Consider the following 24,314-nt stretch of genomic DNA (forward strand, 5'->3'; position numbering starts at 1 on the left):
GGAGTGCTACCACATTTTGCCGCCAGACGTGCAAAGAGGTTCTTGGATACACTTAGAAAGTAATGTATGCAATCCATTCCTAGATATAGCAAGAATCACAGAGTGTGAGCATGTAGGATTATATCTCATATATTATCATGCATAGCCCAAGAGCATGCCAAGCCTGAATTCTTCCTAGAAGCCAAGAGGACTATGTTTTTGTACTTTTCATATAGCATGAAAAGAATTGGCTCATTAGAAGAAACAAAATTTCTTGGAAATATAGAAGGCACTAGGAAAAGAGAAATACCCCATTACAGGCAGATAAATTCAATCAAGAAAGCCATGACCCTGAAGTTGAAGATTTGAGTAAGGCTTTTGATGATAAAGTGACTTGGAGGTCTTTCATCCATAACGTTAGGAAAACCCAAAGTAATCTTGACACCAATTAATAACAGCAATGATCGTATATGTGGTGGACTCCTCCAGAAAGTATAATTACCTAGTTACATGCTGGCTGGTATGCAGGTAGTTTTATGATGTATAATACATAGGGTATTAGGTTTTGAGTAAATAGGCTCTTCAACTTCTTCTTCAGCCTTTATACTTTTTGAGTGGTTTTAGGTCCCTCCCTCTCTCCCTTCTTTCTCCTTGTAACCTAATAATGTTGTGGTGAGCTTAAAATCTTGTTTTGTCATGAGGAAGGACAGGATACAAGTGATCTGATGATGTGCATATTCGTTAACTGCTTCCAAAAATTCCCTTATCCCCAAGCTACTCTGTCATTCATTAGATCTGAATAGTAATGACCTCAAATGGATTTCCTTTGCATGTCTAGTATTTGTGTGTCTAGTGTTGCTCTTTGTGTACATGTATCGCTGTCATTCATCCACTGGTTTGTCCCCCCACTAGACTTGCCAACCTTGGCTGAAGAAATACCTGGATTTTTTAAAAACGGAGAAAAAATCTGTATGTTGCTTTACCTGACTGAATTTACAGACTCATTTTCCCCACTTTAATTCACTTCTAATGAAAATATCATACAGTGTTTTCAACTTGAACCTGGTTTGGCTTTTTCTCAGTTTTTTACTTTTTAAAATTTATATTTGATGTAACATTTCACTGGTTTTAGAAGATAATTATTCTCTTAAAAGTAGCCTTGAAACTGCACAGGTCATGTTAATGTTCAATGTCATGTGCAACTTGGCATTCACTATGTATCACTCAGCTTGTTTCTGTCCCTGAGCCAGAGGTTTGTCATTGTACTGAAATCCCTCTTGAAATAGACACAGGAGTGGAAAATACAAGAGACCTGTTTCTTCATTTGGCTGTTACTACCTTCTGGCATTTATCTTACAACTTCTCCCCATCACTGATTTTTGTTCTATTTCTTAGAGGCAATCTTCTCTTATTGACACACAGCTCAGCTTCTCAAGTGTCAATCTCGGGGTGGAGTTCTCCAGATCTGCCCATTTCACATCATTTTAACTCGACATTAATGAGTCTAGTTGTTTCAGCATCAAACCCTTTCTCCAGGTATTCAGTGCACTATGTCAGTGCCTTAGAAGTTTCCTTCCTGAATCACTGGAGACATGTTGTCCTAAAAGACTTGGATTGATCTTCCATAGAATTTGCCCTTCTTCTTCTTTTAAGTTTTGAATGGAGATCTTCCATGATACCATGAAGTTATGTGGAATATAGCTAATTCTGCTCTATTTCAGTTTTTTTACAGCATTCTAAAAGACTGCAATACAATTGTGTGGCAGAGGGCAAATCTTTCCCATTTTGTTATTTTTCATATCTTTCCCCCCCTTTGGGGAAAAAAATGGAAATCAATGCATCCCATATTTTATTTATTTATTTATTTACAGCATTTATACCCTGCCCTTCTCATTTGAGGGGACTTTAATGTCCAAAAACATAATTATAAAAAAACATTACAGTACATATAAACAATTAATAATACAGTTTAAAATGCAATATAAAACTTAAAACATATATATAATTAAATCCATTCTTCCAAAACCTCATGCAAAAACCTTAATTTGGACTATGTTGACTTGAGTACTTTTGAGGCAATGGCAGATTGTATGGTATTTGCATCACACTAGTATCAACTAATTATTCATTTCTGATTTACCAACTCGGGTTTTCCAGAATTTACAGACTCGTTGTCAGTTTCACGAGACACAATGTTAATGCTGAAAACATTGTCTTGTAGAAAGCTGTGTTGCAATTGCCGCAGTTGCTTCAAAGCTGTCACTTTAAAAATCTAGCAAGCTCTTCTTAATTATTTCTCCACACAAAAACTACACATAGTTAATGGGAATAATATCTTCTTGGTATTATCTGTCAGGGTCCAGGCTGCAGAGCACCAATAACCATGCGCAGAGACCAGAATCTATCTAATATTTTTATTAAAGAAATATATAAAGTCAATAAAAACAAGTGAAGAATATAGTTCAGAAGCAGACCTTTCAGGAAAGGCCAAATATAGTCCAGGAAAATAATGTCCAATATAAGATATTAGAGTTCAAAGTTATAATCCATTAACCGAAACACACACTTTGCCAAGCAATAGTGTGGGGAGATGACAAGGTCTTTAGTCCATTGAAGCTTGACAACAAGGCTGGATCAAAGGCTTGGAACGTGACAACTTGAAGCATGAAACAAGGTCTGTGGCTAAACGTGAAGCAAGGCAAGACTTGAAACTAGATCCGGGAAGCAGGGAACAAGGAATACGAAGTCCACACACGATCTCTCTCCTCAAGCTGAACAATTGACTCCGCAAAGTTCCCCTTGCGGCAAAACCCCTATATAGGGTCTTGTTTTCCCGCCAACAGAACACTTTCCCTGGAGAACAAGAAGTGAAACCCAACTCTGTCCAGATGCATGACTCCTTAGAATTTCCCAAGGGAAGCAGACCTAATCAGCTAATTGTCTGCCAGCGATTCTGAGGCTCCGGCGATTAGCCTCCCTGACTCCTCTATGTCTATTATAATTGTCCTTTCGGGAAAACGGGGGAGAATTCTGCCCAAGGCTTGTTTGTTTAACTTCCTGAGGACAAACATCTTCCAGGTGGCGAGGCTCCGATTCGAGCTGAACCGGTGGAAATCCCATGTTTTCCTCCTCATCTGCCACAATAGCACTAGGAACGGGACTACAAGGCCCATGAGACATCACACTATCCCCCTCCTCAAGGCCCCTCTCCAACATGGCCGCTCTCCTTGAGTCGCGGGGCCGTGGCTTGGCAGGGTAGGCCTGATGGAAGCGGCGAACTAAGTCGGGGGCATGGACCGTGGAAGCGTCTTCCCAAGAGCGTTCTTCGGGCCCAAAACCCACCCAGTCAATGAGATACTGAAGGCGGCGGCGATGAAAGCGAGAATCCAAAATGTCCTGAACCTCGAATTCCTCCTCCCCGTCCACCAAAACAGGGGCGGGGGCCGGCCGGTCCACATCAGGGCGTACCCCATCCGCCAGAAGGAGCATGGAACGATGAAACACCGGATGAATGCGCATGGAGCGCGGAAGTTGGAGTTTGAAAGTCACGGGGTTAAGTTGCGCCACCACTGGGTAGGGACCAATGAAGCGGGCATCTAACTTTCGGCAAGGACGGGCAAAAAGCGAGTGGACAACAGAACCCGATCTCCTACCTTGATTTCAGGGCCTGGCTGGCGATGGCCGTCAGCGTGGCGTTTATAGTCCTCCTTGGCTTGATCCAGTTGTTGGTGCAAGAGTTGTTGTACCGCTGTAAGTTCTTGCAGCCAGTCCTCCGCTGCAGGGACTTCTGAAGTTTCAATGACAGAAGGGAAGAAACGCGGATGGAAGCCGTAGTTCGCAAAGAACGGGGTTTCTTTAGTTGAAGCCTGGACACCATTGTTGTAAGCAAACTCCGATAGAGGTAATAGGGAAGCCCAATTGTCCTGTTGATAGTTTACATAACAGCGAAGGTATTGTTCCAAAGTGGCATTGGTGCGCTCAGTTTGCCCATCCGTTTGGGGATGGTGAGCTGAAGATAAACGAGAGTCTATGCCCAATAGTTTCTGTAGTGCTTTCCAGAAACGAGAGGTGAATTGAGATCCACGGTCAGTGACTAAACTCTTGGGCAATCCATGTAGCCGGAAAATATGCTGAAGGAATAAATCTGCAGTCTCTTTGGCCGTGGGGAGACCATCGCAGGGAATGAAATGGGCCAACTTGGTAAAAAGGTCCACCACCACTAGGATCGTGGTAAATCCAAGGGAGGGTGGTAGGTCAGTGATAAAATCCGCGGAAATTATCTCCCATGGGCGAGATGGAGTAGGAAGGGGATGCAGTAGCCCTGACGGCTTTTCCCTTCTTGTCTTGGAACGCTGACAGGTATTGACATATTTCTCCACATCTTTGCGGATCTTGGGCCACCAGAAATCCCGTAGGATCAAGTGCATGGTTTTGAAAAGTCCAAAATGCCCTGCTGGCTTGCAGTCATGACACAGATGAAGTGCCTTTTCTCTGCCTGGACCTGGAGGGATGTAAACATGATTCCTGTAGCATAGTAGCCCATCCTTAAGTGAGAAAGGGAAACGTAGTCCTTGGCGAATCTGTTTTTGAGCCCAGGCATCTGCCTGCTGACTGGCTCTAATTTCTTGAGCGCAAAGGGGTTCTGGGTTAGAGGGAGTTGGTTCAATTGAAGTGGATTTGGTGTTTCCCACTGTGAGCGTGGCAAAGTTTTCGGGCTGTAGCAATCGAGATTCGGAGGTCTCTCTGCGTCCTGCAGCATACTCTGGTTTCCGTGATAGAGCATCTGCCTGCTTGGTCTGAGCCGGGGTTACATAATGGATCTGGAAGTCAAAACATTCAAAGAATAAAGCCCAGCGCTGCTGCCTTTGATTTAGCTTTCGTGCGGTCCTTAGGTGTTCCAAATTTTGATGATCAGTATGAACCTCAATGGGAAATTTGGCTCCTTCTAACCAATGTCTCCAATTTTCAAAGGCTGCCTTTATGGCCAAAAGTTCTTTCTCCCAAATAGTGTAATTTCTCTCTGGGGCTGTTAGTTGACGGGAGTAATAGGCACAAGGGTGAAGATGTTCTCCCACTGGTTGCATGAGTATAGCCCCAATTGCCACATCAGAGGCGTCAGCCTGCACAACAAAAGGGGTTTTAGGATCAGGGTGCTGTAGAATTGGCTGGGTCGTGAATAACTTCTTTAGTTGCTGGAACCCTTTCTCTGCTTGCTCCGTCCAGCGGAAAGGCTGTTTCCCACGGATGCAGCTGGTGATTGGGTCAGACCAGCGGGCGAAGTCTGGGATGAATTTGCGGTAGTAGTTTGCGAACCCCAAGAAGCGTTGCACTTCCGTCTTGTTGGTTGGCGCCCGCCATTCCAATACTGCTGAAACCTTTGCCGGGTCCATGGAGAGCCCTAGTGGCGAGACGCGGTATCCCAGGAAGTCTACCTCTTGTAGATCAAAGGCGCATTTTTCTAACTTGGCATATAGTCCATGATCCCGCAATCGTTGTAGCACCATTCTGACGTGTTGCTCGTGTTCCGATTGTGATCTAGAAAACACCAAAAAATCGTCCAAATATATGATCAAGAACCGATCTAGATAATCCTGGAAGATATCGTTGACAAAATGCTGGAATGTTGCGGGAGCTCCGGATAATCCGTAATTCATGACTAGGGACTCAAATAATCCGAATTTGGTCTGGAAGGCGGTTTTCCATTCGTCCCCTTCTCTGATGCGAACTAGATTGTAAGCCCCCCGGAGATCCAGCTTGGTGTAAACCTTGGCCCCTCGGAGCCGGTCTAATAGGTCTGAGATCAAAGGCAGGGGGTAGCGGTTCCATTTCGTGATATTGTTCAATGCTCTATAGTCCACAACCAAGCGTAGGTCCCCTGACTTCTTTTTCACAAACATCACTGGGGAAGCAGCTGGGGATTGAGAGGGTCTGATGAACCCCTTGCGAAGGTTTGACTCTATAAACTCCCTGAGAGCTTCTTGCTCTGGTTCAGTCAGGGAGTAGAGGTGTCCTCGCGGAATCGGGGCCCCCTCCACCAAGTCAATGGCACAGTCGTAGGGTCTATGTGGGGGTAGTTTCTCGGCTTCCTTTTCATTGAAAACATCCCCAAAGTCCGAATATTTCTTGGGCAAGGTGATAATGGGCTCAGCGTCCGTGGCATGACAGACCTTGGCTACTAGACAATGGTTTTGGCAATATCTTGAGGCAAACTGTAGTTCTCTGTTGGACCAGGAGATGTTTGGGTCGTGGAGTGTCAGCCATGGAATCCCCAAAATCACAGGGAAGTGGGGAACCTCGGTAACGAAGAAGGAAATTTCTTCCATGTGTCCCCTTATCCACATCCTGGTGGGTTCAGTCCATTGGCTTACTGGACCTGTCTTTAGGGGACGGCCATCTATGGCCTGCACCACCCGGGCATTCTTGAAATCATGATATTGTAATCCTAGAGAGTCGGCATACTCTCTATTGATGAAGTTGTTTGTTGCCCCTGAGTCTATCATGGCATGGATCATGACGGGTCCTTTTTTCACTGACCACAGCATGACCACCAGGAGAAATAGGACCCCGGTTTGTGGCTCTTGAGTGGGGTTTTTGACCGGGTTGGCGAGCCTCTCTACGCCCGGTCGCTGGCTTCCCCCGCCGGCTTTGCTCCAGCCGCCTCGGCCATCTCCGTCTCCGCGGAGGACGCCGCCGCCAGGCGGGCGGCGGGCTTTCTTTTGGCTGGACATTCTCTGGCGAAGTGGCCCCCGTTCCCGCAGTACCAACACAGATTCAAACGTTGGCGGCCGGCTTTTCGGCAACATCTAGTCTGGGGCGCACATTGCCCAACTGCATCGGTTCCTCCTCGCTTCCCATGGGGGTTGGGGCTGGCGGTGGGGATCTCCATACTGGACGTGGTTGAACACTGGCAGAAGCGGGGGGTTTCACTCTGGCTCTTCCACTCTGGCCTCAGAGCCACTGTTTTTTGTTGGCTATTAGGGCTTCGGCTCGTAAACACTGGTTGATGAGTCTCTCAAGAGTCCCTGGAGGATCCACCTTAGAGATCTCTTCTTGCATCTCGAAGTTGAGGCCCTCACGAAACTGTCCTCTAAGGGCTACATCGTTCCAGTCGGTGCTTTGAGCCAGCACCCGGAACCCGGCTATGTACCAGGACAGCTGCCTGTCCCCTTGGAAGAGACGCCGGAGTTTATGGCCGGCCGCCTCCTCGTCGTCTTCGATCCCCCAGGTCTTTCTAAGGTGATTCAAGAATTTTTGCGCAGAGCTTAGGTGCGTGGAACCCGCATCAAACAGCGCCGTCGCCCAATTGGCCGCAGGCCCATCTAGGAGGCTGTACAACCACGCCACTTTGACATCTTCTTGAGGAAATTCAGCTTGGCGGGCTTCTAAGTACGCCTGGCATTGGCGACGGAAAACATGAACCTTGGAGGCTTCTCCAGAAAACTTGGTTGGTAGCGCTAGGGCAGGGAGACGCACACCGCGTTCCTTCAAGCCCAGTATTTCACCCTCCTGCGTTCGGAGAGTATCACGGATTCTATTGAATTCTTCTTGGGAAATGGTGTAACTGGCTGGTTGAGCCTCCGCTCCGGTTCCTGTAGACATTCTGGCCTTAGGTTAATTGGTGCTTAAGTTGGCGGAGTCAAACTGTCAGGGTCCAGGCTGCAGAGCACCAATAACCATGCGCAGAGACCAGAATCTATCTAATATCTTTATTAAAGAAATATATAAAGTCAATAAAAACAAGTGAAGAATATAGTTCAGAAGCAGACCTTTCAGGAAAGGCCAAATATAGTCCAGGAAAATAATGTCCAATATAAGATATTAGAGTTCAAAGTTATAATCCATTAACCGAAACACACACTTTGCCAAACAATAGTGTGGGGAGATGACAAGGTCTTTAGTCCATTGAAGCTTGACAACAAGCCTGGATCAAAGGCTTGGTTCTTGGCTGGATCAAGGACTTGGAACGTGACAACTTGAAGCATGAAACAAGGTCCGTGGCTAAACGTGAAGCAAGGCAAGACTTGAAACTAGATCCGGGAAGCAGGGAACAAGGAATACGAAGTCCACACACGATCTCTCTCTTCAAGCTGAACAATTGACTCCGCAAGGTTCCCCTTGCGGCAAAACCCCTATATAGGGTCTTGTTTTCCCGCCAACAGAACACTTTCCCTGGAGAACAAGAAGTGAAACCCAACTCTGTCCAGATGCATGACTCCTTAGAATTTCCCAAGGGAAGCAGACCTAATCAGCAAATTGTCTGGAAGCGATTCTGAGGCTCCGGCGATTAGCCTCCCTGACTCCTCTATCTCTATTATAATTGTCCTTTCGGGAAAACGGGGGAGAATTCTGCCCAAGGCTTGTTTGTTTAACTTCCTGAGGACAAACATCTTCCAGGTGGCGAGGCTCCGATTCGAGCTGAACCGGTGGAAATCCCATGTTTTCCTCCTCATCTGCCACAATAGCACTAGGAACGGGACTACAAGGCCCATGAGACATCACATTATCAGAAAAACCTGTGCACAGTATTTACTCATTAAGAAAAAGTTATAGTGACTTTGATGCCTAAATATATCTGCTATGCTTATTGCTTTTGTCGACCCCAAATATATACATAATAATACCTGTTTTTGAAATTGTATTATGAAATACAAAATATATACAATTTTGTCTGCACAATCTTAAATGCTGTGAAATACTGAAGTAAACCATCACAATTTTAGCTGTTAATGACTGAGTGATGGTAGGTAGTGTTTATTACCATATATATTCATGTATAAGTCTTGAAATATTGGCCAAAAATCAACTCCGAATATCTTAGTCAACTTCTCCATGGATCAATGTGAGTTCTGTTCTTTAACATTTATCCAAAAAGGAACCACCCCTTTTTCTAAGTAGAGTGAAAGGGCAAAGCACTCTGTCCTGGGAAAACCAAAAAGAAGCACCAACTTCTACTACTCTCTCTGCCTTGGCACCACTTCTGACCCTTCTGAATGCCTGGGTGGTGCAATGATGGTGGCAGCCAGGGGTAGATGGCCCATGAGGTGGCAATAGTGCTTTCCAACTCCATGGAATGACCCTCAATCTATCTGTGGGTCATACTGACATCCATAATTTTGGCTTAAAATCATACCCTTTACTTATACACAAGGTGGACTTGTACATGAATCTATACTGTAATATCTTTCTCCCAGTTTGGGACTCTTCTTCTTCATTCACACAGTCATCTCCAACTCTTTGTGACCTCATGGACTAGTCCATGCCAGAGCTCCCTGTTAGCCATCGCCACTCCCAGTTCCTTCAAGGTCAAGCCAGTCACTTCAAGGATACCATCCATCCATCTCACCCTTGGTCAGCCTCTCTTCCTTTTTCCTTTCCTTTTCCCCAGCATCATGATCTTTTCCAAGCTTTCCTGTCTTCTCATGATGTGGCCAAAATAAATCATCTTTGCCTCTTTGGGACACAAGGCAGCAATTGTGTCACTATGGGTGCGGTGGGGGGTGCTGGCAGATGACCTCATCAGAAGCGGTGACAAACTATGGGATTAGGTTGAAGACTAATAGGGAAGAGCCCTGTCCCTGTCCTCTTTGCTGGATTTCTTTGCAGATATTCAACTCACTCTCACCCCCTCCCTTACACATGCCCAGATGGGCTGTCCCCCCACAGTCACTCATCTCTTTCCCATATTTACTGAGTATTTCCCCACTTCACCTCTTCTCCTTCGACATCCTTGTCTTTTTTTAAAAAAACTTTTGTGTGTACAGGTTGAGTAGCTCCATCCAAATACCTACACATGAGACAGGAATCCTGGGATAACAATACCCACAGATATTCTTGTAAAATTAATCTCTTCCTAGTCTCACTTTCCCTCTCTCTGCATTGTACCCAACTGTTCCCCAGCAACTAAATTGACTTTTAACTCTTGTAGTTTTTGCTATTGACAGAGAGAACCAGAGTGATCAGAGATGTAGATGACTTGTCAGCTATTACATTTCCCTCAGGAAGAACAACTGTTCACAACCTTCTGTTCTTTGGTGCTTTTTCTGGTCTAATAATTTTAGTTTTTTATGACTTGTTTGTTTTGTGTAGTACTGCTTAAAGGAATTAAAATAAGAAAAAAATAGCAAAACAAAAATCATAGTTCTTTTGCAATTGTTGTTTCATTTTCAGTAATTCTAAAACTTTAGCAACACCTCTTAATGGACAGAATTGACAAATGTAGGATTTTCTCTTGGATAGCCTTTAAAAATGTCTCCAAGATATTATTTAACCATCTGAAGGAAATGTGGTTTATGGATGGTTCTATCAAACCAGGCAAATTATGGCTTAGCTCAGTGATTCCTAAAATTTAGTTCTTCTGATGTTTTGGATTCAGCTCTCAGAGATTCAGCTGCCTTGGCCAATGATAAGGGATTCTGGGAGCTGAAGTTCAAAACACTTGGAAGACCAGAGTTTGAGAATGGCTGACATAGTCTACTGATTGACTTTATTACAGGAGAATGATAAGAGTTATAAGCTGAATGTTAATTGAATATTTAGCCCCTAAATGGGGTTTCATCAACAGTCTTTTGTTGATTTTTCTGCCTTGCCTCTGTGAGCCACATTGTCCTAGTGTACCAGTTCAGAACAAGAAGTTAGGACCTCCAAGATACTGGTAAGATCTATCAAAATATGTCACCTACCAATGATCCTCTGTGCCTTTCCACTTACCGGTATCCTCAATACTTAGAGATTAAACAAAGGCCCCTTCTACACTGCCATAAAACCCAGTTTCTGATTCCAGATTATCTGCTTCAGACTGGATTATAGGGCAGTGTAGACTCATTTAATCCAGTTCAAATCAGATAATCTGAGATCAGAAACTGGATTATATAGCAGTGTAGATCCAGCAATAGAGAGTTGTTACTAATTAATAGTCCTATGTGTCTTTTATTTGTTTCACCCAGTTCTTATTATTAGTTTAAAGCATAAAGAGATAGCAGGAAAAGGTAGGCAGGTATGGGAAAGGATGTGAAGGGTGGAATTTGTAGTCAAATGTAGTGGATCAGACAGAATACCTATATAAGCAAAGGTATATTAGTGAAAGGGCTATTGTTTCATTCTGTGTTTAGTTTCTGAATGCCAGAGAGAACAGTCTATAGAAGAGAGAAGCAAACTCATTTAACCTGTAATTCAGTTTAAATATTTGAAGCAAAAGGCAATATCAATGCATGTATCAAGTGATCAGTGAGATGAGGCAATAGGCAAATAGATAATGTTTTCTCCTTTTGTCTTTTCTTATGTGCAGGTTGCTTATGTACTGACTGCCAAACTCATGCCTTGTGCTACCTCTTTTTAGGTCACTTTCTCCATCCTCACAGAAAGTAGTCAGTGTCTTTGTTTCTTTTCTCAAAGAAGGGGTCAACTCTAGCATTCCATCCTTGTTGATGACTGCCAGTTCATCTCCATACACAGAAACTAGCTTTATGGACTCTGCAACTAAATCTATTTTTCTCCTTTTATGTCCTGCATTATCTTTTCTTCTTTCCTTTTTTTCTTCTGTCCTAAGTTTTCTGCCTTTCACTATAGCAATATCATACAGACAAATTACTCCTTTTTTCACACATTGTGACAGGCCATTGTGCTGCATTAGGACCAAAATTTTCTTACCTTAAAGATCTTGGTACAGTTGAGAATGACTAGTTTTGGCCTAGTGATGTCCCAAGCATTTCTTTTAAGCCTTTCCCTTTGTTTAGTGGTCATTGCTGATTGATAAAATCAATATTTGTTTAAAATGTTACAGCCAATAGATGTTCAGAAGACTCTCTTGAAAGCCTCTCCTTCACTCAGTGCTCAACACTGGAACTTCTTCTGAATCTCTGCTTAAGCACTGGTATCTATCAACACACAATACAACATTTATTACGGTCCATAGACCCATCAGAAAATGAACCTAAATCCAGAAATATATCCTTGCAGGTGCTTAATTTTACTGCTTTACAATTACAGATTTTTCAGCTGATGGCAGGTCCAGTGACAGCACCTAGCATCTGCATGGAATATGCCCTTTAATATGGCACATTGGTGCTAATTTCTCACTGGTGATGATGGTTCCTGGACCCTTCCCTATAGTGGGGGACTTCATGAGGCTGAGGATCTTTGCCCTAATCATGGGTGGGGATGCAGTTTGATATTGGAATGCAACTCACCAAGCTCTACTCCAGCCTTAATAAAGGTAAAAGATAGATTGTCAAATTATCTCTGCTCTAGTAATACCAACAAAAATAGCTACTTCACAGAGTTCTAATCCCATCTTGTTAATAAATACATAAAAGATTCAAATCCAAATCCCAGAAGCATCATTTTACTCACAGCCCTCCACTCTGAGAATTACCATTTTATTCCGACTTTCTGTCCCCTGTACCCCTTGTTGGTTATCAATTTCAACACATGGGAGGAGTTCTGTTATCCTTGACATTTGCTGAGAAGTCTGTGGTATGGGATTTCCACTGGATCTCTCCTGTATTTATTTATTAAGAACTTTACAAAGCTGGTAGGCAGCATGTAACTTTGCAGAACCCATGTGACTTTTTTTCAGCTGGCCTTGCCTTTCAGTGCAGTTGAAAGTTTTATCCTTAATAGCACTTTCTACCAGTTTACTGAAAATAGATGTTGTGCTGCTTGGCCTAAATTTTTCTGGATCTTGACTTGGATCTTTTTTTAGCTGCAGTTATATTGGTTAGTCCTCTATGCAGAGGCAGATCTTAGAGACACAATACATATATTAGAAGATCAGCAGTTTTACTTTGAGGTTCTTTAAAAGTCTCAGGTAGATACTATCAAGACTCAGTGATTTATTCATTTGACATTTGTCAGTGTAGTCTAGAATTTAGTATCTTGTTGCAACTATTTTATTCAGTAACACACTACTCTCTTCCAGAAATTTTAGTGTTGGACAGAGATGCCAGCTGAAAATAATTCAGCTGGCTTCTCTGGAATCTCTTTATTATCCTTTAAATTCATAGTCACTCAGTGGTCCAACTACCTTCCTTGCTGGCTCCTTTCTCTTGATGTAGTCAAAGATTATTATTCTTTTGACCTTTATGATATTTGCATCGTGTTGCTCAGAATCCTGTTTTGTATCTCAAATCATCTGCTTGCATTTCCTTTGTGTCAGTTTGTGCCCTTCTAAAGCATCTTACTTGGGCAAGACTTTTCTTCACTCCCTGCCACCTGCTGTTAGACCTTCTGATGACTTTTTGGACTTTATACTGTACTTTGTGGCCTGTGGGTTGTATCGTAGGAGAGAATCTATTATTTATTATTATGTACTATTATTAATTTAAGCTATTTATACCCACCCTTGAGCCAAAAATGCTCCTAGGGCAGCTTACAAATAGTTAGCTTGACAGTTCCTGGCCTCAGGCTTACACTCTAAATAAAACATGACATACAATGAAAAGGCATGAAGGTGGGGGGCAACTATTCTGTAGAGATATCACCTTTTCCTTTCAACTTCTTCCCATCTCCTCCAGTTACTTCATTTTATCTTTTAATAAGTCAAATAGGACTTATATTCTCTGACATTTTTTATTTCATATTTAAATTAAACGAGATAGCATTGTGCTTACTGTTTCCAAATCAAGTCTAGTATAGTCACATCTTACAATTGACCAACCCCACTTGGGATTATGTCCAAGACTGTTCCCTCTATGGTTAACAAAGGTGCCATGCACAGTCACTTAAGATACAGACATACCTCTGTAGACAAAGCCTCGGATAAAAAAAGCACATTTTACAAAGTCTTTATATCCTTCAACCCCCATTTACTTTTGTCCTCTGACTTTCAATATCAAGTTGTAGTAGTGTGTTTTCAATATAATAAAGCTTGAGATGAGAAAGAATGGGATTCTTCTCTAGCTGTGTTTACCTGCCTACGACAGGCAAGGTAAACAGCAGCTGCCTCCAGAATCCTTTACTGGACATACATGAACAGCAAAACGTAGAGAATGAGGGAAAGCAAATAAGCCTACCTCACCAGCCCCCCTCTAGCATATTAAATAAACATAGGTCAATATGCATGCCCAGCAAAATGGATATTGTAAAAAATGTGTAGGTTGATGAAAGAAAAAGACAGGAACATTTTGGAAGAAGCTATTAAAAACTCTTAGAAGATCCAAAAAGTATTTTTAAAATGTGATTAAACCCATAGAAATTCTGTGAGAAAGCCATCTCCTTTAAAGATCTCTAGTTTACTTGACATGCTGGTACCATGCTTATCACGATATAGAGCAACATCACTTCCATTATAATCTTCCTTGGTGTTTGCCTTCTGAAGAAATCTTACCTAGAAATCCTATAATAAATCCACTTTAAGATTTATGAGCTAGAAATAACTTGAAGACTATAGTGCCCAAAAAATAATGACAAATATATTATTTAATTGTTAGTTTGGTTGCTTGGTGTACAGCTTCTTAAACTGTGGGTCCAGAACCCATATGTGGTCCCTTTAGCTCAATGTTGGGATCCTGAAAAATTTGACACAGTAACAGTTTACTGAACCTCAATTAATCTGCTGTAAAGTGTTTACAGTGGACTTGACAGAAAATGCTTCAGCCAAGTAATTTTTATACCCTATTTTATGTATGTCTATACCCAGGGTCAGGTAAAAAAAAATATTAGGCTAAAAGGGACCCCGATTGGAAAAGCATTGGCTTGGTTAATATTATCTGCTAATAGAAGGTGGGAAAGGGCCCTTCTTGTTTTATTGTTAAATCCTTATTATTTCTTGTATGTGTGCTTATCTCTCACTTGAGGCTTTGCCTTTCGTGGGAGACTTCCTTGTGCTCCATCAGGAAGGTGTACACCAGATTGTCAAGTTTTGTCTTCCTGGCAGCAGAGCAGTCACCATTTAGGATTCCAGTGATAATTTAAAATCTTATTGTGTAACATAATATGTTTCTGTGGCTAACAATTGAGGTAATAAAGCATTGTATCTATTCTGACTGTATATTCTCATTGTGTGTTTTCACATGTGAACTTGATTTTTTTTATTAAATCAGAAAAACAGCCAGAGGAGGTTAGTTCATATATCAGTAAAGCTTAATTTTTCCCTCCACATTTTTTATTGAATCTCCCAACAGAGAGAGTGATTGTCCAGTTCTAGATTCTCACTGAGTAATGGAGTACTTTCTCTATCAAACTGAATGTGAAAAATAGGATATTTAAAGAGATGAAATTATTCAACACACTCTGAACCTCTTCAGCATTGTTGATGTAGCAAATGGACTTGTTAGTTGAGTAGTAGCCAGACCACATTATCTGCACAGATGTAGGACATGCCCTTTAACTTCCTATGGGCTCTTGAGATGCTTTTGTAATCGTCCGAAGCTGTGTGCTCACTCACTCAGTGCTTTGTTCAAGGTAGTGAGTGCATGGATGACTTTGTATCACTCCTGAGGAGAAAGCACTTAGCACTACGAGGAACATTTGGCCTTAAAAGCAAGAAGTGCATTGAAGCCATAGCAAAGGGAGTCTTGATGGGATCCTGCTGACAGCAGTGGTGTACATAACTCATGCCACAAGTACAATTTCAGTTTCCAACTAAAAGGCAATTTCAGTAGAGAATGGCCCATGGTCTAATTCTGTCAACAGAAAGATACATGCAAAGTCTGCTGAATATATCTTTATATTTCTACCATTTCCCAGACTAACTATCAAACAAACAAACAAACAAACAAACAAACAAAAAAGACACTAGACCAAATGGCAACTTGTTTTCTAAAACATGCTCCCAGAAATTTATTTTAATATAACTGGAAATATTTGTGGTCCTCTGTAATTGTTCAAAAATTGACTGCCATTTTATTTTCTCTAAGGTAAGAAAAGCCATCATAACGTATTTTCAGTTCTACCAATTGCTTAGAAATTACCACACAAGTACTTTAATTTGTTTTTCTGACACTTGTTGTTTGTAGTATTTGGAACTCCATGTCATATAAGAATTGAGTTCGGACTGGTTTGCTTTTGAAGTTTGAATGCTATATAGTTTTCTTCAAAGCCCCTTTGAATCTTTATTTTCTTTAGGCTTTCTTCATAAGGTTCTGTGTAGAAATTTTAATGTGTACACCACAAAGGAAAACAAATTGTAATCTGATTGGGGATGGGATAATAATGGGAGAGAGCAAAACTGACTCCCTATAGGGAAATTATAAAGGTAAGAGGCAATGGAAAGAACAGGTTATACACTTTGTGAAGCTTTTAAAAAATAGCGTAGTCCCTCTTTATAACACCCCCTCTCCGTCCAAAAACACCCAGATATCAATGGTCATATACAGCAAAAGTAGTACTGTATTTTAATTTTCCTTTTCCTTTTATTTCTCTTTTACATTTTCTATCTATTGAAAATATTGCTCATGTACTCTGGGATTTTTCCAGCTATAGTGATTTTAGGAAGAAATACATTCAAGCCACCGTTAGAAATCACTGAAGGCAAAATTTCATTCTGCTCAAGTTTTTTGGCTGTCAAATGTTGATAAATATCTATCCTTTAGAGCATCTATATTTCATGTCAATGCTTTGCAGATGCATAATGCAACACTTAAAGGCCTCACAGTGATTGTGACTTTCTGCCCCTCCTCCCACTGCCCCCAAAGAACTAGTGTAAAGGCTCCCCCCACCTGCTGAAAAATATTTTTGGAGGCACCCATGGAGTTGTGCAAGGAAGGGGAAATACTCTTCTAGGGCCTTATCACATTAACTATGGGATTCACCATGCATCGCAGCAAATCTATTGGGGCCCATCAGGGGACACAGGGAACCTGTCACCCCATACCTCTCATCACCCAGCTTTCCCCTTACCCCATCCCACCACCTGGCTTCCCCCCATTATTACTTATGCAACATGGGAAGACCCCAAGGCCATAGCATCATCATACAATGGTCTTACTTCAATTGTGCCATGGAGTCCCACCGGAAGTAGTTTGATGTTATGGGATGGGAGCCAGCAAGCTCTGTGGTGCAAGTAGAGCAATTTAGCCAATTTGATGAGGCAATTGTTTTTCTGATGGGAGTCATTGAATGGAATGACAGTGTTGGAATCAGCCCAATGCAATTAATACAAGTCATTGTGCACCAAAATAGATAAGAAACAAGAGAATTCTGATATGACATCTTCAGTTTTTCATTGCTGGAGTGCTATAGTGCTCTAAGGTACATGAGAAATGAGTTGGGCAGTGAATAAAGTGAAAATCATAACGAAGGGAACAGGTTCATTGTCTGGCCTCTATGAAAGAAACAGCTTGGTCTGTGAGTTTGAAAGGCCAGCATAAGATCAAACTGAGCATTTGAGATGATTGGTGCTCTTTTGAGACTGCTCCATCCATTCAAAAGCAATTCATAATAATCAAAATTGTCCTTGGGAGAAAAGGCTGACATCTGGAATGAAGGTAGATCATATTCCTTATCAAAGCAGGGCAACTTTTGCCTTGCTGTGTTACTGTCCCAGTGACAGATTTAGAAAAACTGCTTGAACTAAGAAAAAGCCAAGTTTTGAAATGTTTTCACTTGATGAAGAAATTGTTTTTGTTATAAAACAAACCAATTTGTGCCCCAAATCTATATTTTCTTTTATTTTGAAAGAACATGACTACAACCATAACTTTCTATATAAATTCTATCCATAAATATGCAGGTTCTCAATTTGTTATGCCTGCCCATTATTTTGATATACATGTAAGTCATAACTTCTCTAGGTATAGCACATGGTAAAATTTTCCTTAATCCCTCCTTATTATCCAACATTTTTGCTTATCCAACGTTTTTATTTTTCAGTGATTGGTTTTGGGGAAGGGGGCGCCAAAATTCTGTTCGCCTACACTTGAAAAATACCTAGGGCCAGCTCTGCTGCCTGGTCTATAGGATTTTGGTCTAGTCTCTGTATGACTTTCTGATCTTGAATTCAGCCACTATGTTAAAAGACTAAGTAATCAGTAAGTTTATATTAGCATCTTGCTCTGCAGTAATGAACTCTTATCTTCTCCAGCTTTCTGTCTTTAAGCAACGCAGTTATGTTTCAACTTTCAGAGAACTTCAAGACTTCCGCATTATAAAGCTGCAGTCCAATGCATGGAGTGGCAGAGCTTGCCTCTGATTAAACGGACACTAAATTGCACACAATATTGTATTCGCCTCCTTCTTATACTTACATTGACCCAAATTGTCAATCCCAGTTGCCAAATACAAACTGCATTTACAGACTACTGACCCCTCATTCAGTAACTTATATAATGGATTTCCAATAGTTGCTACTTTAGGCTATTACATTATATTATGGGTAAATTATATGTGCTTTTATTCATATTGTTAAATGAAAGGTGGGAATTGTGTATCTCTCCAGATATTATCCCACCTTTCTCTGCATATACTATTGCATCATGCTTTCCATCCATCCATCCATCCATCTATCCATGAAAGCCAGGGTAGTGTAATGATTTTAGTGCTCAGCCATGGAAATTCATTGAGTTGCCTTGAATAAATCACACACTTCCCACCTCAGAAACCCCTGTGATAGCTCGCCTTGGGGTTACCTTAAATTAGAAGTAACAACAGACACACACATGCTACCTAAAGATCTCAGGCTATTTTACAACAAACATGATCATTTTCAAACGGTATAAAATAATTTTGAATAAACAAAAACATAGTAAACATTTTAACAAGTGAAAACAAGACAGTCCAATCCAAATAAAAACAGTTAAAAAAACCTGAAAATGATTCACATGGGCATGCAATTAATCAGCCCCAAACTGCCCTGTTTTTACTTGTCAAACTGATTTCAGTGGTGTCACTAGTTGGACCTTTTGCAGGGAGACCATGCCATGGCAGAGAAGGCTTTCCCCCAGTGGACACAGAGGATGCACCAGGACTTCTACTTTCTCAGAGGTTGTGTAAATACCTTACTGCAACCATTCAGTGATGTGATCCAGTAAGCTTGGAGTTTCAGGGGTAGCTGTGTTGGACATGGACAAAAAACAACAGAATCCACAAAGCAAATATTCATCTATTGGGCCAGCCAAATAAAAATACAGCATGCAAACTTTCAAAGCTTCTCTGGATTTTTCATCAAGCAAAAAGGTTATCAACAATGTCAGTGAGAAAAAAAGTTGACAATCTTAGAGACACAGGCCTACGTTCAGTCTCTGTTATTAGTTAAGATGTGTTGAATAATTTCAGTGCAGGCAGTAATCACTCCCTTTCTTGGCCATGTGAGGACTCAGGAAAAAGGGCAATAAAAGGCAGGTAATAAACTTTCAACTTTGTTAGTAATAGAAAAGTAACTTCCCTTGGAATCCAGCTGTCTTCCAAATCTTTTGAGAATTATTCTGTAACATTTGACGTTATGCCGAAGAATAGTTCAAGCATTTTTTATGGTGGGGATGGATAACTATGGTCCTTCAGATATTTTTGGCTGTATGTGCAGGCTATTAGTGCTGAAAACATTTTTTTAAGGATACGTGGGAAAATTGCTGTAGAGATAAAAAACACTGTAGGAACAGAACACTTTCTTTCATCTGGTGTTTTGCTGTTCTTCTTTGGCACTGTGAAGGAGACAACCATATATCAGAGCACCTTTAATGCACATTATTTTATTTTGTGTCAAAAGCATTGCATAAATAAATAAGTATAAAACTGGTAAAGGAAACACAAGCTGCTAAATAATTTTAGACCAAAAAACATTGCAACGGCGATCGCATTGTGTTGTCGAAGGCTTTCATGGCTGGAATCACTGGTTTGCTGTGCATTTTCCTGGCTGTATGGCCATGTTCCAGAAGCATTCTCTCCTGACGTTTCATCCACATCTATAGCAGGCATCCTCAGAGGTTGTGAGATATATTGGAAAAACCAAGCAACGAAGGTTTATTTCAGGGGGGGGGCTGAAGCCCCTCAAGCTCTCTCCCCCCCTCCAGGCTACATGCCTGCCTTGGAGGAAGACCCTCATGGGAGGGGGGGGACATCCAGTTAGAATTGCCTGATTTTTCTGCCCACAGAGATATTCTTGCTGTTGCTGGAGGAACATTTAGAGAAGTGGTGGCTCTCATAAAACTTTTCCTTGATTTAAGTCTACTGGGAGGAGGCTGATAGCCACACGGGGGCTGGCTTTCACAGTGTTCAACTTTATTTATCTTGCAATTGGCAGCAACATCCCATCACACATCAGAGGGGCAATGTCAGCTAGCTTATAGAGTCTATCAACAGGTGTAGGTTTGATACATCAAGTGATTATTCTGCATGTCTAATTCAGTGCTATATTCACCTGCTTCGTGTGGGCAAATTTATGCCAGATGGGGCAGGCATACTCAGCAGTTGAGTAAGACAAGGCCAGGACTGATGTTCTTATTAATTTTGGGTCTGCACTTCATACGCTATTAGTAAGTTTCCGTATAATATTATTGCATGAATCTACTTTATGTTTGTTGTTCACACCGTGTTTCCTAAACGTTTTGTTTGATCTAAGGTGATACCAAGATATTTAGGGTGGAAACAGTGTTCAAGCTCTTGATCTTCCCAGGTAACCATCAGTTTCCTGTTGGTTTCACGATTACGTAAGTGGAAAGCACTTATCAATACAGTCGAAGTGGTTGGATCCTTAGATGCAAGTGACCATGTGCTCCTGCAGTTTGTGATACAAAGGAAGGCTGAAACTAAGACAAGTCAAACACGCATTCTGGACTTTAAGAGAGCTGACTTCCAAAAAATGAAGGAAATACTGAGCAGCATTCCATGGACGCCAATATTAAAAGACAAGGGAGTTAAGGATGGATGGGAGTTTTTTAAAAGTGAAATACTCAAGGCGCAAATGCAAACAGTGCCAACAAAGAAAAAAAATATGACACGTGCAAAGAAGCCAGAATGGATGTCCAAAGAACTTCTAACCAGGCTAAGATTCAAAAGAGACATGCACAAGAAGTGGAAAAGGGGAGAAATCACCAAAGAAGAATTCAAACGTATAGCCAACTCCTGTAGGGAAAAGGTTCACAAGGCTAAAGCGCAAAATGAGCTCAGGCTTGCCAAGGACATTAAAAACAACAAAAAAGGCTTTTTTGCTTACATTGGTAGAAAAAGGAAGAAAAAGGAGGTGATAGGGCCTCTGCGAGGAGAAGATGGGGTGATGGCGACAGGGGACAGGGAAAAGGCAGAACTGCTCAATGCCTTCTTTGCCTCGGTCTTCTCACAAAAAGAAAGCCATCTTCAACCTCAGCAACATGAAATGGACAAAGGATTAGGGGAAATCCAACCCCAAATAGGGAAACAAGTTGTGCAGGAACACCTGGCCGCTCTAAACGAATTCAAGTCGCCAGGGCCAGATCAACTACATCCAAGAGTACTGAAGGAACTAGCGGACGTTATTTCAGAACCACTGGCAATCATATTTGAGAGTTCTTGGAGAACGGGAGAAGTCCCAGAAGATTGGAGGAGGGCAAATGTGATCCCTATCTTCAAGAAGGGAAAAAAGAACGACCCAAACAATTACCATCCAGTCAGCCTCACATCGATACCAGGCAAAATTCTGGAAAAGATAATTAAGGAAGTGGTCTGCAAACACTTAGAAACAAATGCAGTCATTGTTAATAGTCAACATGGATTTACCAAAAACAAGTCGTGCCAGACTAATCTGATCTCTTTTTTCGACAGAGTTATGAGTTGGGTCGATACAGGGAATGCCGTGGATGTAGCCTACCTAGATTTCAGTAAGGCCTTCGACAACGGCCCTCACAACCTTCTGGCAAACAAACTAGTGAAATGTGGGCTAGACAAAACTACGGTTAGGTGGATCTGTAATTGGCTAAGCAAACGAACCCAAAGGGTGCTCACCAATGCGTCGTCTTCATCTTGGAAAGAAGTCACGAGTGGAGTGCCGCAGGGTTCCGTCCTGGGCCCGGTTCTGTTCAACATCTTTATTAACGACTTAGATGAAGGGTTAGAAGGCACGATCATCAAGTTTGCAGATGACACCAAACTGGGAGGGATAGCCAACACTCCAGAAGAAAGGAGCAGAATTCAAAACGATCTTGACAGACTAGAGAGATGGGCCAAAACTAAGAAAATGAAGTTCAACAGGGAAAAATGCAAGATACTCCACTTCGGCAGAAAAAATGGAATGCCAAGATACAGAATGGAGGACGCCTGGCTAGACAGCAGTACATGTGAAAAAGATCTTGGAGTCCTTGTGGACAACAAGTTCAACATGAGCCAGCAATGTGATGCGGCTGCTAAGAAAGCCAATGGGATTCTGGCCTGCATCAATAGGGGAATAGCGTCTAGATCCAGGGAAGTCATGCTCCCCCTCTACTCTGCCTTGGTCAGACCACACCTGGAATACTGTGTCCAATTTTGGGCACCACAGTTGAAGGGAGATGTTGACAAGCTTGAAAGCGTCCAGAGGAGGGCGACTAAAATGATCAAGGGTCTGGAGAACAAGCCCTATGAGGAGAGGCTTAAAGAACTGGGCATGTTTAGCCTGCAGAAGAGAAGGCTGAGAGGAGACATGATAGCCATGTACAAATACGTGAAGGGAAGTCATATGGAGGAGGGAGCAAGCTTGTTTTCTGCTGCCCTGCAGACTAGGACGCGGAACAATGGCTTCAAACTACAGGAAAGGCGATTCCACCTGAACATCAGGAAGAACTTCCTCACTGTGAGAGCCATTCAGCAGTGGAACTCTCTGCCCCGGACTGTGGTGGAGGCTCCTTCTTTGGAAGCTTTTAAACAGAGGCTGGATAGCCATCTGTCGGGGGTCCTTTGAATTCGATTTCCTGTTTCTTGGCAGGGGGTTGGACTGGATGGCCCATGAGGTCTCTTCCAACTCTACTATTCTGTGATTCTATGATTCTAAGCACACACTTTTGACTAGGCAGGGTTAGACTTCATGTGGTTATCTTTGTAGTCGCTGGAGAGATCTTTCAGGGCATTGGTAAGTTCGTTTTCAACTGTTTCAAAGTTTGTGTTGTTAGGCCAAGGTCATAGGCATATAAAAAGCTCTTTGTTAGTGGTGGCTATGGCTGATTGTTAGTAAAAATGTTAAACAAGATCAGTGCAAGAACGCTGCCTTGAGGTAAACTATTTTTTGCATCCTCCATCTACTTTTCCTGCCCTAAAACTCAACATTGAAGCTGCTGTTTTCTAGGAGAGTCTGGAATTTTAATGCACATGATAGAAAACTAATCAAGGGCAGGGATGCTGGTAACATGAACTTCACTGAAAAACAGCAAGCTAATGTGAGGAGGATGGAAGGAGGTGTTTATTTTGCACTGTTGCTCTTAGAATCATAGAATCATAGAGTTAGAAGAGACCTCATGGGCCATCCAGTCTAATCCCCTGCCAAGAAGCAGGAAAATCATATTCAAAGCATCCCTGACAGATGGCCGTCTAGCTTCTGTTTAAAAGCCTCCAAAGAAGAAGTTTCCACCACAATCCGGGACAGAGAGTTCCACTGCTGCACAGCTCTCACAGTGAGGAAGTTCTTCCTAGTGTTCAGGTGGAATCTCCTTTCCTGTAGTTTGAAGCCATTGTTCCGCGTCCTAGTCTGCAGGGCAGCAGAAAACAAGCTTGCTCTCTCCTCCCTATGACTTCCCCTTACATATTTATACATGGCTATCATGTCTTCTCTCAGCCTTCTCTTCTGCAGGCTAAACATGCCCAGATCTTTAAGTTTCTCCTCATAGGGCTTGTTCTCCAGACCCTTGATTTTAGTCACCCTCCTTTGGACACATTCCAGCTTGTCAACATCTCCCTTAAATTGTGGTGCCCAAAATTGCACACAGTATTCTAGTTGTGGTCTAACCAAGGCAGAAAAGGAGGGGGTAGCTTACTTAATATATTATTCCAAACTTCTCTGTATAGTGACTTTCCTCCATCTGTCTGTTCAGTCTAATTTTGTAAGCATAACAATAGCTATTAATACTTTCCTACCTTTCAAATCACATGTTAACTGCTCTCTGCAGAATTTCAGATTTGGTTTCATGTATAGCTTAAGGGAGAGGCTTGAATTCTTTTGGCAGAGTAGATCCCCTGCCTCAATTGTTGACTGATAAGACAATACATGGTTAAATGCTTTCAATTGAATAGGTCTACTCTAGTTGGGATTAGAAATAGAATTCAGTCCAATTTAGGTGTTTTAGTGGCAGCTATGCGAGAGCTTTTGGATTGTTGCTGTTGCTTTTCTTGTTTACCTTCATGTCATTTCTGATTTATAACAAGCCTAAGGCTATGATTTTTGGCAACATTTGTTCAGATGGGGTTTGGCTTTGCCTTCTTCTGTGGTTGAGAGAGTGTGGCTTGCCTAAGGTCATCGGATGGGC

The 24,314-nt window shown here is 41.9% G+C and overlaps 1 protein-coding gene across 1 annotated transcript in view; it reads left to right on the forward strand.

Moving 5' to 3' along the window:
* kctd16 (potassium channel tetramerization domain containing 16) overlaps positions 1 to 24,314 on the forward strand; it is a 200,654-nt gene that overhangs the window by 23,265 nt on the left and 153,075 nt on the right. The window lies entirely within an intron of this gene.

Source organism: Anolis carolinensis, chromosome 2, assembly GCF_035594765.1.
Source record: "Anolis carolinensis isolate JA03-04 chromosome 2, rAnoCar3.1.pri, whole genome shotgun sequence".
NCBI lineage: Eukaryota > Metazoa > Chordata > Lepidosauria > Squamata > Dactyloidae > Anolis > Anolis carolinensis.